This window comes from Aquarana catesbeiana, linkage group LG05 (genome assembly GCF_042186555.1).
Source record: "Aquarana catesbeiana isolate 2022-GZ linkage group LG05, ASM4218655v1, whole genome shotgun sequence".
Classification (NCBI taxonomy): domain Eukaryota; kingdom Metazoa; phylum Chordata; class Amphibia; order Anura; family Ranidae; genus Aquarana; species Aquarana catesbeiana.
The window spans coordinates 224,426,702-224,439,800 of record NC_133328.1 but is presented as its reverse complement, the minus strand read 5'-3'; the positions used below and the strand labels follow the sequence as shown (position 1 = coordinate 224,439,800).

General features: G+C 43.7%; 1 protein-coding gene across 1 annotated transcript in view; it reads left to right on the top strand.

Annotated features, from left to right (window-relative positions):
* STAC (SH3 and cysteine rich domain) overlaps nucleotides 1–13,099 on the top strand; it is a 423,240-nt gene that overhangs the window by 318,299 nt on the left and 91,842 nt on the right. The window lies entirely within an intron of this gene.

The following is a 13,099-nucleotide window of genomic DNA, read 5'->3' as shown; positions in this document are numbered from 1 at the left end:
GCAACTGCATTCTTTATAAAATTTTATAAAATATTTAACTACAAACTTACTAAAGGTAAAGTGGATCTACAGGTACAAATTCATGTGTAGCTTTGGATATGAGGGGAAGAAAGATTTTTGTTTTCACATAGTTGGAAGATGGAAGTCAGCAGAGTTTCACTTCACTCACTAATCTCTGGGGAAAATTCCATTGCAAAATGTATTTTCCCTTGCAGAGTAAACAGTCTGTTTGCATTTAGTAAGTCATCCGCTATGAGTTTGTATTGCTGTCTGGATTCCCCTGTTGGAACTTTCCCTTTAGCAGTGTAATTTGAACAGGAAGTTGGATTAGATTTCCCCAAATTTGGGATAAAAATATAACCAAGGTTCTTACTCTGCTCCATTCAGTCTAATGCCCCGTACACACGGTCGGATTTTCCGACGGAAAATGTGTGATAGGACCTTGTTGTCGGAAATTCCGACCGTGTGTAGGCTCCATCACACATTTTCCATCGGATTTTCCGACACACAAAGTTTGAGAGCAGGCTATAAAATTTTCCGACAGCAAAATCCGTTGTCGGAATTTCCGATCGTGTGTACACAAATCTGACGTACAAAGTGCCACGCATGCTCAGAATAAATAAAGAGTTGAAAGCTATTGGCTACTGCCCCGCTTAGAGTCCCGACATACGTGTTTTACGGCATCGCGTTCAGAACGATCGGATTTTCTGACAACTTTGTGTGACCGTGTGTATGCAAGACAAGTTTGAGCCAACATCCGTCAGAAAAAAGCCTAGGATTTTGTTGTCGGAATGTCCGATCAATGTCTGACCGTGTGTACGGGGCATAAGAATGAAATTAACTTTTTTGCTGGCACTTAAACTGGAATGTGTTTTTTATATTGTTGAGTATGTTATAATAAATACATGCAGTATTACTTTTACAAATAAAATCTTTTTTTTTTCTCCTATCTTTAATAGAATCTGTGAATTTCTTTAGTACCATCTTTTTGATGTTATATCTTTAGGTTTTTCACTAATGTTTTTGTGGTCTGTGAACCATGTACCAAAACTTCTACTGCCCTTTTCTTTCATCTGTTTAAAGAGAACCTTCAGCCTCCCCCCTGCCTCCCATTTTATTTTTCTCTGTCCCCGCTTACCTGGTGGTGTTCTAGGCACAGCTCAGATACTTACTTAGCCACCGGATCCAGCGGTATCCCACTGACATCTTTCTATCAACAGACACTGCTGAGTCCCATGCCACCATCCAACTTGTGATGTCATTGAGAGATCCGCTGGCTCTCATAGGGTCAGCCAGCAGGGTCTTGCGATGGCATGCCACTAGGGCCACCCCCTTACTTCTGAATGAATGACTAAATATGCACACCACTTATCCCAGGAGGCCTAGTGAGCACTATGCAAGTCATTCCTTTAATGAAAAAAACAAACACTACCTGATTCATTTAGATGTGGGGAGGAGGTGTGTAGAGGGGGGGAGTTGATATAGAGGGTGAAGGTCTTCTTTAAGTAGGCCTTATCTTTAATTCTGCCCATATAAAGTCAGATTTTGTTTCTAATTGGATGTCATTTAAAGTGAATCTGTGAACAGATTATTCAAATATTTACATATTCTTAACAGGTAGTAAATACTGTGTTTTCCCAAAAATAAACCCGGGTCTTATATTAATTTTGGACACCAAAAACACACTAGGGCTTATTTTTGGGATAGGGCTTGCCATGCAGGAGCATACCAGTAAAAAGATCATATAATGCAAAAGGTGCTGCTGCAATACAACTGTGCAAACACCCCTACCGTATATCACCGCTTGGCGCTTCCATCGCCTGCCCCAAGATGTCTTCTCTGCTCTGAACACTGCAGGGAAGGGGGCTGAGTTCCCTCGCCGACACCCGGCACTTCCATTGCCTGGCCCAAGCTGTCTTCTCTGCTCTGAACACTTCAGAAAGGGGGGCCAAGATCCCCCGCCGACACCTGGCACCTTCATTGCCTGCCCCAAGCTATCTTCTCTGCTCTGAACACTGTAGGGAGGGGGGCCGAGATCCACCGCTAACACCCGGCGCTTCCATCGCCTGCCCCAAGCTGTGTTCTCTGCTCTGAACACTGCAGGGAGGGGGGCCGAGATCCCCCGCCGACAGCCAGGAGATCAGAGACACACACACAGCACACCACCGTAACAGAGGATTATACCGTGTTTCCCCCAAAAAAGCACACAAGCACTTCAAACTAGGGCTTTTTTTCGGGGTAGGGCTTATATTGCAGCCCTCCTGGAAAAAAGCACTAGGTCTTATTTTCGGGGTAGGTGTTATTTTCGGGGAAACACGGTAGCTGCTAGTAAAGAATGTCCCTCGCTGAGATCTGTAGCTGCAGACACCATGGAGCAATCCATCATTAACATCAGAAGCACTTTAGTGGTTAAAGCCATTTTTCACCAGCTCAGCTTACCCTGCGCACCCGCCCTGTGTTTACATTAGAGATTACAAGGAAAGAAGGCTGTCGAGCGAATGCTGGATGGGAGGAGCAATTCAAACATAGAGACTGAATTTAGTGTTCCTGATGTGAAATTTGAGGATAAATTGTTCATATTGCTGGCAGCTGTAGGATTTAATGAGAGTTTGTTTTATTGCTCATTTACTGCTTGTTCAGAATATGTTACTGCTCATAGCTTGGCCACAGGTTCACTTTTCAAAGTGTATTTCCACTTTTGCAGCCAAATTGAGATAACAACTATTTTATATTTGTTACATATTCCTATTCACACAGCAAACTGTAGGTTACCTATATGATCGCTTTTTACCTACTGAATAATCCAACTCAGTTTTCCTCTTCTGTTAGGAGGAGATGGGGAACTATGTTTACAATAATTACCCTAGCTGTACTGTGCTGCAGATCATTAGAAGTTGTATGTGCACACTGTCTGTCCTAAGGCAGCCCAGCAGGTTGAATGAAAACACATACTTGATTCCCTCATCCAAACATTTGTGGTGGAAGGGGGAATCCTCCCCACTGAGCTATTGTATTCTGACAGCTGGGAGACTTTCTTTGCCATCACAAATCACAAATCAGTGCTGCAGGCTATAGCCTGCAGCACTGATCGAGCAGGAAAAATCCAATGGGGTGGTTGTACAGAAATCAATCGGTAAATCGACTTCTGTACAACCTCCTTGCTGAAACATGGATTGAAATTCAGACAGTCCCTGGTGAACCAGTTGAATTTTGATCCATGTATGGCTTAAGTCAGGGATAAAGAGCCAAAGGCTTGAGTGGCATGTTGTATGTTAAACTTTTAAACAAATCTTTTCCTAACTCTATCCATTAATTGCACATTTCAATATATTCTGAACAATATAAGCTTCCTATAAAGTCCTATGTATAAACTCTAAAGAGACAACCAGAAATGTAAGAAATGCTTTTTTGAAATATTTTAGGTGTGTTGTGTGAATGGGAGCATATAACAAACATATAAGGGGGCTTTCTCAAAATTGACTGCAAATGCAAAAAGTGGAAATACACTTTAAAGGTGATATGTTCTTCTGGTGGATAAAATTTGAAACAGACTGTCTGTGGCATACCTTATGAGGTTATATATACTTTGCAAATTACAAAATAGTCTGACAGTAAAGTAATTTTGGAACCCACGGGCTGGGGGGTAGGAAAAGATGGATCATTCATGCAGGGCCGGGACAAGGGGTGGGCAGGAAGAGGGGCTGCCCTAGGCGCAATGGCTTATTGCAGGGATGTGGGCGCCATGACCCTAACCCTGAGGTAAGAGGGGGGCGCAGTTTGGCATCTTTGCCCTGGGCGCTGGATGGCCTTGTCCCGGCACTGCATTCATGCAAGTTCAGATATCTTTTTATAACTATTTCACTTCACTTTTTTTTTGGTAATTAATGTATTTCCATCCCAGATAGCAAGGATAGCTTGCCACAAATTTGTGGCAGTGTTGATTTGTAAGTCTTGTTAACTTGCAGCACAATTTCACCGGTTGTACACTTGCAGAGCACTTAAAGCACAAGTTCTAGTTGACGCTTTTCTAATTTGTAGCAAATTTGCATGGTAATTCTCTAGAAAAAGCAAAGTTGCAGTGGTGAGTCTACAGCAAGAGCTCTGAAAGCCACAGTGACCCCCGTAGTGGGATGACTATTGCACAACATAACTGAACCAAAACCTGCCGCAGACTTGCAGAATGTTTGCAAAGAAAGTTGACCTGGAGTCATGCAATGCGGACTTGCTGCAATTGTGCAACAAATTTGTGAAGCCTGGCAAGTCTAACAATAGCTTAGCAAGTCATTTTCAAACTTGCAGCTCAATTGCTTACTATGTGGGCAGTCATCAGTCCACATTGTGGTTATTTTTGACAATGTTTATTTTTTGAAAAATCCTCTCACTTTTCGAGTGGTCACTGGAAAAATAAGTGAGGGAAGAAACCTTGTTCAAGTGTGCAGTAACTCTTTTCTAATCTTTACCTTTATAATTTTCAAGCTGGTAATAACAGATCTAAATTTGGCCAGCTCAGCAGGAAGCATCATTAGATCAACTTCTGATGAAAGGATCCATTGCAAAACCTCCTTTGATCAGTGGCTTGCAGCCAATCTGCTGCAGTGCTGCAGTGGAAAGTCCCCACTGTCAGAAGTGGGGACTTTCCAATGCCTGAGTGGTGAAGGTTCCTGAATCCATGTTGCTTGTGTGGGTGCCAAAATCTGTTAGTTTTACATTTAAAAAAAAAAAAAAAAGAGCCATGTATGTGTTTTACAGGGTACAGATTATGAGTTATTTTTTTCATCGTTCAGCACAGCAGGCTGAATGAAAAAAAAACTGAGGAACTCAGGAGGAGCGCACTGTATTAACTGTGCTATATTAGTACAGCGATCTCCCCGCTGAGCACTTGTGTTTTGACAGGGGGCTGCTGAGCCCCCCCCCAGTCAGAGCACACCAGTCAGCATTCGCAGCAATTGGTTGTGAGCATCGATCGGATGCCGATTGGTAGCAGTTTTACCAGCATGCCCATTCAACAGAAGCCAGGTGCTTGGCTGGCTTCTGTTGAATTGGCTTCTGTAAACACGGGCCAAATGTCAGCCTGTTTCTGTTAAACAAATACCTGCCCATATTTTGCATGTGTGTACCAGGTTTTACATTATCCATAACAAATATATTTTGGATGGATTTCTTTAGGTTGCTTGCCACATCTATGAGAGCTACAATTCCATAAACACTGAAGAAAGTGTACTCATTTAAAACTAGCTTTCTTCGTAAAGCTAAAACATATTGTGTTAAAGTAATATTAAACATTAAATGTTTAGTTATCCCCTTTATTTATGTACAATGATCTTGCCACTGTATTTATTTTCCATTAAAAATCATCTGAGTACCTTTTTCAATCATTGCTGTTCAGAGGTCACATAACATTTCCTGAGTCTTTCCTGTTCTCAGAGAAAGTTCTGAGGGTGGAATTTCTAGTACTCTGCTGGTGTATAAATTTGTGTCTGCTCAGCTTTGATTGGTGCTGTGCCAAACGCACAACATAAAAACGGCTTTCACAATAGAGTATTAAAATAAATAATAGTAACAAAGTGTTTTAAAGCTTCATACAAATTTATATTTCAAATCAAATGTTTATATATTTTTTGCAATAGCATGGTATAAGTGTAGTTTATGTTGACTAACAATAGCTTGCACTATGAAGGTATATGGAGGAGTTTCTGCCAATCACAGGCTTTTTCACACCCCTCCAGCCTATATCTATGGTGTGTATGTTCCGGGAGGTGAAGCCTCCATCAATCACCATCTTATATCCCGCCCCCAAAGAGTTTAGCAATATGAGGACATAGAGAAGGAAGGAGGGGAGTGTCATTTATCAATGCGTATACACCCATGTGTGTGACTCTATAGTCACATGGCCTGCACAAATAAGAAAAAGAAGCAAATATATGGCTTAGAAGGGAACTGAAACTGGCACATGCTCAGTAGATGTCAACAGCTGGTCTACATAATCTCGAACTGCAGCAGGGACACAGACAAGGAGGGAGGGATAGTGAACATCAGGATCAACCAGGGTTTTTGCAGTCTACAGAAAACAAATGCTCTAGTTGATGAGGAGTATTAACACACTACAGTGATACCTCGGTTCACGAACTTAAGTCATGAACCAAATTGGTCCTATAGGGTTCAATGTAAATCAGGTTAATCCATTCTGAACTTTTTTGTTTTTGAACCACAAAAATATGAAACAAAGTACAGTACAATACAGTATGAAGAGAGAGAACACTAACGAGCACATTCTTGTCACCTGCATTACCGCTCTGCACTTTCTTTTCAACAGCATGCTTGCTCTGAACAGTCTTTCCAATTGCATTACTGCTCCACACTTTCTTCTTACCACCATGCTTGCTCATAATTTTCTTTGGAGCCATACTGGATGTCTGGTACAGTACAGCATGTGTTTAAAAACACACAAAAAAGCATTACAGCAAGTGTGCACAGGAATGCACAGTACAGTACTGTACAGTATGTGCTAAAAAAAGCACACAAAAAAGCTTCTCAATACTGTAAGTGTATTCATAGTACACTTTCAGTGTCTCTCTGTGACCGCAATCTCACCTACAGGAAGTTGAAACCAGGTGTCAGAGCAGGGAAGATGGCCGCGGAGTTCGCTAACTGAAGCACATAGCGGAGGAGAGCAAAAAAAATCCCAAGAAATGTTTTTTTTTCAAGAAAAGTATGTAAACAGTAAAAAAGGGAGGACAGACCATATTGGCCCAATAAAGAATGACGAAGGACATCTGGTTACAAAGGTTATTCTTCTCCTCAGTCTTCACAAGGGAATCGGGGGGGCTTCAGTAACCAAAACTGCAGTGTTTATCCTAATGCCACATAACAGGAAGCACCTCCATGGTTAACAGAGGGCAGAATTAAAATTAGACTTGGGAAACTTAGCATTAATAAATCACCGGGACCAGATGGCTTGCACCTGAGGGTACTTAGGGAACTCAGTCAAGTAATTGCCAGATCATTGTTCCTAATTTTTACTGACAGTCTACTGATTGGAATGGTACCAGCTGATTGGAGAAAAGCCAATGTAGCACCAATATTTAAAAATGGCCCAAAATACATCCCTGGGAATTACAGACCAGTTAGCCTAACATCAATAGTATGTAAACTCTTGGAGGGAATGATAAGGGACTATATACAAGATTTTAGTAATGAGAACGGTATCATTAGCAGTAATCAGCATGGATTCATGAAGAATCGTTCTTGCCAAACCAATCTATTAACCTTCTATGAGGAGATGAGTTGCCATCTAGATAAAGGAAGGCCCGTAGACGTGGTGTATCTGGATTTTGCAAAAGCATTTGACACAGTTCCCCATAAACGTTTACTGTACAAAATAAGGTCCGTTGGCATAGACCATAGGGTGAGTACATGGATTGAAAACTGGCTACAAGGGTGAGTTCAGATGGTGACGAATAGGGATGGGCTATCTGTTCGAGTCGAACATGAGTTCGACTCGAACATTGGCTGTTCGCCCGTTCACCGGACAGCGAACAATTTGGGGTATTCGCGGCAAATTAGAAAAGCCGCGGATCACCCTTTAAAAATCTATGGGAGAAATCTAAAGTGCTAATTTTAAAGGTTAATATGCAAGTTATTGTCATAAAAAAGTGTTTGGGGACCTGGGTCCTGCCCCAGGGGACATGCAAAAAAAGTTTTAAAAACTGCATTTTTTTCGGGAGCAGTGATTTTAATAATGCTTAAAGTGAAACAATAAAAGTGAAATATTCCTTTAAATTTCGTACCTGGGGGGTGTCTAGAGTATGCCTGTAAAGTAGCGCATGTTTCCCGTGTTTATAACAGTCCGAGAGCAAAATGACATTTCTAAAGGAAAAAAAAGTAATTTAAAAGTGCTAGCGCTAGTACCGGCTATTAATGAATTGTCGGTCCCAACAATACACATAAAAGTTATTGAAAGTCATTGAAAAAAAAATGCGTGGGGGTCTCCCAAAATTCCATTACCAGGCCCTTCAGGTCTGGTATAGATATTAAGGGGAACTCCGCGCCAATTTTTTTTTAAAAATGGCCTGGGGTTCCCCCAAAAATCCACACCAGACCCTTATCCAAGCATGCAACCTGGCAGGCTGCAGGAAAAGAGGGGTTGATGAGAGAGCGGCCCCCCTCCTGAACCATACCAGGCCACATGCCCTCAACATGCGGAGGATGTCCCCACGTTGATGGGGACAAGGGCCTCATCCCCACAACCCTTGGTGGTTGTGGGGGTCTGCGGGCAGGGGGCTTATCGGAATCTGGAAGCCCCCTTTAACAAAGGGGACACCCAGATCCCAGCCCCCCTATGTGAATTGGTAAGGGGTACATGGTACCCCTACCATTTCACAAAAAGAAAGTGTCAAAATGTTAAAAAACCACAGGAGACGGCTTGGGACAAGTCCTTTATTAAAAATAAAAAAATTAAAAATAAAAAAGAGATTCCAGCGATGTAATCCAATAAATCCATGCTCCTACTTCAGCGATGTAATCCAATTCTCAATCTCCAGCGATGGATGATCTCCAGTGACTCCAGCGAGGAACACGCACAGGATCCTGCCTCCACCGGAGGCACCCAGCCAATGACGCGGCACTATCTTTACAGCTCTTATGTAGCTGAGGGCGGGGCCACCCGTCACATGACCCCGCCCTCCTCTGACAGGGGGAAACGCCAGGGTTTCCTAGTGACGAGTACGGGTGACCCCGCCCCCCTCTGATGCAATGGGAATCCTGCGTTGATTTTTCATGTTCGTGTCCCAAAGACTTTAACGGTGTTCGCGCGTTCAAACAAATTTTTTGCCTGTTCGCATGCTCTGGATGCGAACTGAACAGGGGGTTGTTCAGCCCATCCCTAGTGGTAATAAATGGGGAGTATTCGGAATGGTCAGGGGTGGGTAGTGGGGTTCCCCAGGGTTCTGTGCTGGGACCAATCCTGTTTAATTTGTTCATAAACGACCTGGAAGATGGGGTAAACAGTTCAAATTCTGTATTTGCGGACGATACTAAGCTAAGCAGGGCAATAAATTCTCTGCAGGATGTGGAAACCTTGCAAAAAGATCTGAACAAATTAATGGGTTGGGCAACTACATGGCAAATGAGGTTCAATATAGAAAAATGTAAATTAATGCATTTGGGTAGCAAAAATATGAATGCAATCTATACACTGGGGGAATCTAGGATGGAATAGGACCTGGGGTTCCTAGTAGATGATAGGCTCAGCAATGGCATGCAATGCCAAGCTGCTGCTAACAAAGCAAACAGAATATTGGCATGCATTAAAAGGGGGATCAACTCCAGAGATAAAACGATAATTCTCCCGCTCTACAAGACTCTGGTCCGGCCGCACCTAGAGTATGCGGTCCAGTTCTGGGCACCAGTCCTCAGGAAGGATGTACTGGAAATGGAGCGAGTACTAAGAAGGGCAACAAAGCTTATAAACGGTCTGGAGGATATTAGTTATGAGGAAAGGTTGCGAGCACTGAACTTATTCTCTCTGGAGAAGAGACGCTTGAGAGGGGATATGATTTCAATATACAAATACCATACTGGTGACCCCACAATAGGGATAAAACTTTTTTGCAGAAGGGAGTTTAACAAGACTCGTGGCCACTCATTAAAATTAGAAGAAAAGAGGTTTAACCTTAAACTACGTAGAGGGTTCTTTACTGTAAGAGCGGCAAGGATGTGGAATTCCCTTCCTAAGGTGGTGGTCTCAGCGGGCGGCATTGATAGTTTCAAGAAACTATTAGATAAGCACCTGAACGACCGTAACATACATGGATATACAATGTAATACTGACATATAATCACAAACATAGGTTGGACTTGATGGACTTGTGTCTTTTTTCAACCTCACCTACTATGTAACTATGTAACTATGAAGCAAATTTATGTGAACTCTTCTGTTCGTGAACCAAGTTGTTTGTGAACAGAAGCGTTCGTGAACCGAGGTATCACTGTATTAATATAGCATGTATTGACAGCTTTTGATGATTTGGGTTTCTTGACACTTTAAGTTAAATAAATGATATTAATCTTTCATTAGCATTGAACTGATTAAGAGTAATCTCTGGCTGATTATTAAACTAATGAGGACACAAAAAGAATTACAATATAGGTGTAACAACACCCCAAGTATGAAAGGGGATAAAGCCATTTAAGACATTCCATTTCCGAACACAAAGGCAGCTACCGAACACTCCAATCAGCTGAACAAGAAACCCATACGAATAATTCTTCCCCCCAAGGACGAGACGAGGCTCTGTACGGAGGGTCAAACAGAAATCAGACTCTTTATTAGAACCAAAATTACAAGTCTTTATATACAGTTAAAGAGGAGATTCCCCCCCTCCTGCTCATATTACTCTAACAATACAACTGTAACCAGAAACCTAATTAACATGAGCTAGTTTACTAAATCATTTACCCAGACTAGGTGACTCTCAGACATGACCTTTAGGACAGACTTGTGGTCACCGAGCTTCACACATTAGTATAAACACAGGACACCTTCTTACAATAGTGGGAGCTAATTACAATTAACAATACAAACAGTGATATCCTCCCTCCTCAGCTTAGTGGGCAACAAACTATAGTATGAGGAAACTGTCCGGCTCCTACCCAGTTCTAGAGGCTGCGATCAGCTCTCTCAACTAACATGTTGAGTTCAGAATCAAACAAACCAAAAATAGTCTTTACATATATCCTGGGAAATATTGTGGATAAATATTACTGTCCCATTTTAAGTAATCCAATCATATTCTCAGGGTTCATTCTTTTCTTGGTCACCCTGTGCCCAGCAGTGACTCCCGTCACATGGCTCCCTCCTTGTGGGACACTCCGGCAGACCTGGCTTGATCCTTTTCGGGTCAACTTGGGGATGTCTGGAACTAGGAGGCCGGAGTGATGGCTGTTTGCCAGGACAACCCATCAGCATTGCCATTTTGCTTACCGGGTCGGTAGCTGATGGTGAAATTGTAAGGTTGCAGGGCTAAGCTCCACCGCAGTAACCTGCCATTGTCTCCTGAGACCCGGGTAAGCCAGACCAATGGGTTGTGGTCGGTGACTAATGAAAATTCCTGTCTGTACAAATAAGGGTTCAACTTTTTAAGGGCCCAGACCAGGGCCAAGCATTCCTTTTCCACTGCTGCAAAGCTCACTTCCCGGGGTAATAGCTTTCTGCTCAGGTATGCAAAAGGGTGTTCTCCTCCATGCTCCCTGATTTGGCTCAGCACAGCCTCCAGTCCAAACATGGAAGCATCTGTGTGGACAAGGAAATGTTTGTTTAGGTACTGGGGCAGCCAAAACAGGGGCATTTACAAGTGCTTGCTTGAGGGCTAGAAATGTGGTTTCACAAGCTGGAGATCACAGGACCTGCCTAGGCAAACCTGCCTTTTTCATCAGGTCAGTCATGGGCTGTCTCTCTAATAAGTCAGGGAGGGGTAAACTTTCAGGATCATCCGCAGCAGAGGCACATACTGCAGCAACATCCTCCTGCCGTTCCTGATACTCCTTCAGCATGTTCACATGAAAGGTTCACTGGATTCTTTCATCTGCACAACTGGCAATAACATAGGTAGTATCACATACCTGGGCTACTACTTTATACAGGCCCTGCCAAGATGCCTGTATCTTGTCGGTCTTCATAGGCTTGAGCACTAAGACCTTCTGCCCAACCTGGAAGATACACTGTCAGGCCCCCTGATTGTACCATCTCTTCTGTCTCCCCTGGGCCACCTGGAGATTCTCCCTTAATATCAGAGACAGTTGTTCCATGCGGTCCCTGAGTTCCAGAACATAGGGAACTATGGGGGTCCCCTCCTGCTCTGTCTCTCCCTCCCCGTGTCCTTTAATGAGATTGAGGGGTCCGTGGACCCTTCTCCCATAGAGTAACTCGAAGGGAGAGAACCCAGTAGATTCCTGGGGTACCTTTCTGTACGCAAATAACAGGTGAGGCAGGAATCTCTCCCAGTCTCCGAAAAGGTCCTCAGCATTTGCTTGAGGGTCCCGTTAAAGCTCTCGCAGAGACCATTATTCTGGGGGTGGTAAGGTGAGCTCAGCAAGGGCTTAATATTGCACACCTTCCACAACTGCTGGGTAAACTGGGTTCCCTGGTCAGAGAGAATCTCCTTAGGGAATCCCACTCTAGTAAATATCTTAACCAGGGCATCAGCTACTGTCTCGGCTTCAATGTTGGACATAGCTACTGCCTCTGGGTAACGGGTGGCGTAGTCAACCACGGTGAGAATATACTTCTTCCCGGATGGACTAGGCCTGGCCAAGGGACCCACAATGTCAACGGCTATGCGGTAAAAGGGCTCCCCAATAATAGGCATGGACATAAGTCTGGCCTTAGAGTGGTCAACCCCGCTTACCTACCATGTGTCACACGTTTTGCAGTACTGTAGCACATCCTGGTTAAAATTGGGCCAGAATAAATTCTGTGTAATTCTATGGGCTGTGCGACGGGACCCTAGATGTCCTGCTAGTCGTACCTCATGCCCGATTCACAGAATATCCAGTTGGTATTTCTTAGGTACCACCAGCTGTCGTTTCTGCGAAGGGGCTTTACTTCTCGGGGATGGCTTAGGGATCCTATACAGTCTATCCCCCACCCATTCATAAAGTTCCCCATCTATTCCCCTTTCCTGAGTATGTGCCTTAGCCCTATACTTGTGTAAGGCCGTGTCCTCCCGGGTTTCCCTCCCGAATGCCTCTGGGGTATCCCAGCCTAGGGGAGCCTGATCTAAGGTACATGTCGTGGAAGATAGTCTTACCCGGGTCTCAGCAGCAAGCGAGCCGGTTCCAACAGCACGGGTCTGGGCATAGGTAGTCACTGGGTTGGCTTCAGCGGGGCCCATCGGGGTGTAAGCAGAAATGAGGAGGGCCAAATTATTCCCCAGTAGTACATCCGCTGGCAAATCCATCATCACCCCCACATTCACGTGTCCCAAACCAACCCCCCAATCCAGGTGAACACGGTTAGCTGGAAAATGGTGCCTCCTGCCACCCTTACGGCTACAGTGTCTCTGGTGTGTTGACTCTCTTGGATGAGGTTCTTCTGTAGTAG